Raw genomic sequence first — 6423 nt, forward strand, 5'->3', positions numbered from 1 at the left:
TCATCACCATCTCGATGATTTTTTTACCGGTTATCGGTCACTTAATCCCAATAAAAGTCGTTAGGTAGTAAAGGTGGGATTATTAAAAAATATGTAGTAGGTGGGATTAATAAAAGAAAACCGGACAAAGGTTGGATTAATATTACCAAATTTTCCTAGTTTATATTGCATAAATGTTCAAATTATTGGTTTGTTAACTTGGTTAAGTACCTTGTAGCACCTATTCGTATTGGATGAATTAGTATATTGAGTTTATGAGCTCTCAATATGAAAATATAATCTCCATTGAGTTCTCAATAATCCACAACACCTGTTATCTACTACGATTTTTTCATGAAATACCCCCGAGGTTTCACGGAATGCACCAAATACACCTGCGTGTTTCAAATTACATAATATACCCCTATTTTTAAAAAAATGCACCAAATACCCTTGGATTTAACGGAAGACTAACGCCGTTAGTGATTAGCCGATAATCAACCTTAATTAACCTTATTAACTACATCTAATTAACCCTATATCAATTCCAATGAAATATAACTAATATTTTCTTTTTTCTTTGTTCTTTTTTCTTTTTTCTTTTCTTCGATTATTTCTAATCTCTCAATCCCTTCTCTTTTCATGAATCATCTTCTCCAGTGCCCTTCACCAAGAACAACACTCCATTGTTCTCCATTCTTCCTTCAACCCCATCCTCCAAACCCAATATCAGATCAGATTGCCTACCTCCAACATTACATTACCACCACTGCTCCCCAATTAAAACCCCAATTTCTACAATTTCTACAATTCGGAGTATTAACGATGGGGACAAAAAAATGTTGAGGCGGAGAAGTAGTAGTGGCGGGGGCGAGGAGTTGACAAGGGTGGTGTTTTAATACTTGATTTTTGATCAAATTGTGTGATTTATTTAGTCAGTTTTGTTGGTAATATTTGAGTGAATTCATGGGAGATCGGACGAATTGTGGATGAGATTAGAGGAGTTGCAGCAAAATGAAGAAGAAAGAAGTGAATCTCAATTGAATCGCACCAATTGAAATACTCAAGATTAAATACTCCCAATTGAATCTCACCGGAAGGAAGTGCCCAATTGAATCTCACCAACTGAATTACTGAAATACTCAAGATTAAATACTCCATTTTCTATGAGATTCGGGAGTTAGGATGGAAGTGAACGGGGATGATGTCGGTTGTTGTTAAAATATGGGCATTAATGGCTTCGCAAAAACAAGCAGACCGAAGAAGAAGGAAGCGGAGGCGGCGTCAGGGTGGTGGTTGGGTCGGGGAAGTGCAGTAATGTGGCTGGCCAGAGGAGAGAGAAAACAAAGAAGAGTAGAGGTCAGAGATGAGAAAAAAAGAAAAAAAAAGGCAAAAAAAAGTTAATTAAAAGTAATTAGATAATTAAATAATGGTTAAATTAAATTAGGATAATTAAGGGTTAATTAGGATAATTAAGGGCTAATTCAAACTAAATACTAACGGCGTTAGACATCCGTTAAGTCTAGGGGCATCTAGTGCAAATAAGTTTAAATAGGGGTATATTATTTGATTTGAAACACGCAGGTGTATTTGGTGCATCCCGTGAAACCTCAGGGGCATTTCAAGAAAAAACCGTATCTACTATATATCACAACAACAACAACTCCTTATCGAGTAGAAAACTTTATTCGTGGTTTAAATTTATGTGTAATTGTTCTGGTGTGGCTGAGTCTATTGACTATAGATCAAATTATACTGGTGTTGGTGGAGGGATATATGTTAAAGTCACTCATTCTAATTGCACATTTGGGAAGGATGTGTTTGTTCCATTACTTTTCAATATTATTTGGTCTTTTAGCTTGTTGTATTATTTTAATAACTTAAATTATTATTACAGAACTAAAATCATTCTTGTTTAACATAAGTTTTAATGAATAAAACTTATATTTACTCATTAGCTATTGTATTTGTTATTGAAGTTGTTGAATTTTACTGATAAAGGCTTATGTTAGTTGAACTTCTATTATTTTTACTAACTTAAATTATTTTGATTGAATATTATTTACCTCTGTAAGATAATATATATTTTCATTCTCAATTTTATTTGTGTGTATAACATGATTATTTTGATGATGTAAAGTACAACAAACTTGTAAAGTATAACGTACACTGCTTTGACATGCGAAGAACATTTACAATAAAATAAATCGAGAGAATAAAAAAATAATCATTTGTTACATTACTGAGTATATTAAAATAAACACCAGGAGTGACACATGTCACTTCTGATGCACAATTTTCTCTCCAAAAACTTTTGATCAATTTCTTTTACTTTATTTTCTTCTGATTTTCTATCATTTTCCATCAACTGTTTATATATGGAAAAAGTTATTTATTCATAGATTATGAAAACAATATATGTCCCATAATCAAATTTGCTAAAAATATTTTTTAATAGTATTTTAATCAAATATATTAATAATAAAGGTTATATTTACTCAATATTTTCGTAAATCAACATATTAATAATATTTTGGTCAAATTGATGTATCAAACATATAAAATATGTAATACGTATTATGATGGAAATTGCAAAGCCCATATTAGATTATTAAATTAGTATGTTTAGATTTATTAATTATGTAGTCACTTTAGGGCCAAAAAGCCAGATTGGGATAAACGGGTAAGAGAAATATTTTTAGTAAAATATTTTATGGAGTACAAAAAATTTGTCGAAGAGTTCGATTTATCTCAAATATGGTTAAGGGAACCACAAATAAGGGGAAAATGGTGCAGTAAGATAAGATTGAGAAAAAGAGTGAAAATAAGTAAACAAATGTGGAAGGACACAACTGGTATTGAACAAGAAGTTGATAATGTTCAGCTTCCCCAACTACAAACCATCTATTCTCTTTCTAATAAGATAATAAGATAAGATAATAAAATTAGAGTATAACAATGTCATATGTATTTAGGAGATATGTTGAGATAGATTAGGAAATACATATAGTTTCCTAGTATGTGTCAAATACGTTAGACGTAGAATTGAAGTGTTAGTACTACGTTAGAATAGGAGTCAGTATTAGTATAGGAGTTTGCTTCCTATATCATGATGTACTATAAAATATTACGTAGAAGAGAATAATATTCAAGCTTTTATGGTTAATTTGACATGATATCATGAGCCTAGGTTAAGGTTTGTTTTTTTTTCCGCAAATTAAAATAAAAAGAATTACTTGAGATTGAGAAAATAAGTAGCTTGAGAGTTAAACCTTCCTGTTGCCGTGAGATATGGCAAAGGGATACGATGAAAAAACCCCACCAAAGACAGAAGAAGTTGTCAAAGCAGACCACCAAAGATCTAGCGATGGTCCAGCACCGATTAAATTATGCGGCATAAACATTGCTATGATAGGAGCTAGAGGCAGCAGCAGTAGCTCAACGAACAACAAACAGACAGCGAGTAATGCAAATGGCATAGTAGATGGTATTGTGGGATTGTCTAGTACACAAGTGCAGCAAATTCTGGATATATTAACACCCAAATCCAAGGCAAAACTGCAGTGTACGACAAATACTTTACCTTGGATCGTTGATACAGGAGCATCAAATCATGTTACCTACGATTTGTCGATTTTAAAGAACGTGCAGACAGTCCCGGATTGCCCCGTTGGCCTCCCGGACGGCCAATTCACCAATGCGAATCAAATTGGTTCGGTGGAATTAGAAGGGGGATTGGTGCTTAATAATGTGTTGTTTGTTCCTAGATTAAATTGCAATTTAATCTCTGTAACGCAATTAAATGATGAATTAAATTGTTCTGCTCAATTTACTAACAAATTATGTGTTATACAGGACCGATCAACGAGGAAGATGATTGGCTTGGGTGAACGAGCAGATGGACTTTATTTTTTCCGTGGTATTTCATCGGTCAAAGTGCGTGCAATTGGGACTGAGTGTGTAGTAGATTTGTGGCATCAACGCATGGGGCATCCGTCGGAAAAAATTATGAGACTTCTTCCTCCTATACGAAGTGCGGTAAGAAAAAGTAATAAAGTATGTGATATTTGTCCGCGTGCAAAACACACTAGAAGTAGTTTTCCTATTAGTGAGAATAAAGCTAGTAGAATGTTTGAGCTAGTACATTTAGATTTGTGGGGGCCCTACAAGACTCGTTCTTCTTGTGGCGCTCAGTATTTTTTAACTATTGTTGATGATTTTTCTAGAGGAGTATGGATTTATTTGCTTCGTAATAAAACTGAAGTTGAGGATATGTTTATGAATTTTGTTGCAATGATAAAACGCCAATTCAATCAAGAAATTAAAATAATACGAAGTGATAATGGGACGGAGTTCAATTGTCTGCAAGGTTATTTTTTTAAGAATGGAATTATGTTTGAATCATCATGTGTTGGAACCCCTCAACAGAATGGGAGAGTAGAACGGAAACACCAACACCTTTTAAATGTGGCACGGGCCTTGCGATTTCAGGCACAATTACCTAAGAAATTTTGGGGGGAGTGTGTGTTGGCTGCATGTTATTTAATTAATAGAACACCTACTCCATTGCTTGAAAACAAAAGTCCGTACAAGATGTTATTTGGTAAAGTCCCGTCGTATGAGTTAATTCGGGTTTTTGGATGTTTGTGTTATGCTCACAATCAACGTAGTAGAGGAGATAAATTTGATTCGCGAGGTAGACGATGTATTTTAATAGGTTATCCATTTGGTAAAAAAGGGTGGCAATTATTTGATTTGGAGAGTCGAGAATTTTTTGTGTCTCGTGATGTAAAATTTCATGAAAAGGTCTTTCTGTATAATGAGATTGTGAGGGAAAAAGAAATAGAGAATGAGGGGGAGAATATTGTTGTTTATGCGAGTGATGATGAAGCTGCTCTACGTGGAAGTACTGCACCGACGGATGAGGCAGAACACATCCATCCGCAGCAGCTAGCTAAGGCTGCAGAACTGGGGGAGGTGCAGCAGCCAGGAGGCATTGCAGAGGGATTATGTGAGGCGCTGCAGATGGGAACGCAGACACCTGGGCAACAACAATTGCAGGCAGAATCTGTTCCCAATTCTGCAGATAGTCAGATCTTACCCGCATATGACAGTAGCTTGGAAGGGCATGATACGAGTGATATGGTGCTCATGGATTGTGGTAATATGGATATACGGGGTACGAGTAATGTGGTGTCCAGTAGTGAGGAAGAATTGGGAAGAGGAAAACGACAAAAATTCCCATCATTTAAGTTGAAAAACTGCATATTGCACACAATACGGAAAAATAAAAGTCCATTAGCGAGTTCATCTTCGACATCGTCATCCTCAGGTACTCCCTATCCTATAACATATTTTGTTAATTATGAGCGTTTTTCTGCAAAACATAGAAATTTTATTGCAGCAATTACTGATGGAAAAGCACCAAAATCCTTTAAAGAAGCAATGAAATATGAAGCATGGCGAGACGCTATGAGTGAAGAAATAAGCGCTCTTGAGGGCCAGGGGACATGGATACTAGAAAAATTACCTCCAGGAAAGAAAGCGCTCGGGAGCAAGTGGGTGTATACGGAGAAAAGAGATGAAGATGGGAACTTGATTAGGAATAAGGCGAGATTGGTATGCTTAGGCAATCATCAGGTAGAAGGTACAGACTATAATGAAACTTTCGCCCCAGTTGCGAAAATGTCAACAATACGAACTTTCTTGGCTGTTGCAGCGGTGAAAAATTGGGAGGTGCATCAAATGGATGTACATAATGCGTTTTTACATGGTGACTTAGAAGAAGAAATTTACATGAAAATTCCACCAGGTTTTCATAAAAACAACACTGACATGGTTTGCAGGATGAAAAAATCGTTGTATGGATTGAAACAAGCACCCCGATGTTGGTTTGAAAAATTGTCTACCGCCCTGCAAAAGTACGGATTTAAGCAGTCATACTCCGATTATTCATTATTTACCCTATCAAAGGGTGAATTGCAGTTGAGTGTTTTGGTGTATGTTGACGATATGATTATCGCAGGAAACAATGTGTTTGCATTAAATAGTTTTAAAGCGTATCTTAGCCAATGCTTTAAAATGAAGGATTTGGGGCATCTGAAATATTTCCTAGGCCTGGAAGTGGCCCGTAGCAAGAGTGGATTTTATGTCTGCCAGAGAAAATATGCGCTAGACATAATTTCGGAAACAGGCCTATTAGGTGCTAAGCCTGTAGATTTTCCAATGGAGCAAAATCATAAGCTAGCACTTGCAGAGGGAAAGGAGCTGGCAGACGGGGAGAAATACAGGCGTCTTGTTGGTCGTTTGATCTATTTGGCAGTAACTAGGCCAGATTTAGCATATTCGGTACACATTTTATCACAGTTTATGCAAGCACCAAAAGAGGAGCATTGGGACGCAGCATTGCGGGTAGTACGATACTTGAAAAGATGTCCGGGTCAA

Source organism: Spinacia oleracea, chromosome 5 (genome assembly GCF_020520425.1).
Source record: "Spinacia oleracea cultivar Varoflay chromosome 5, BTI_SOV_V1, whole genome shotgun sequence".
In the NCBI taxonomy this organism is placed as follows: Eukaryota; Viridiplantae; Streptophyta; class Magnoliopsida; order Caryophyllales; family Amaranthaceae; genus Spinacia; species Spinacia oleracea.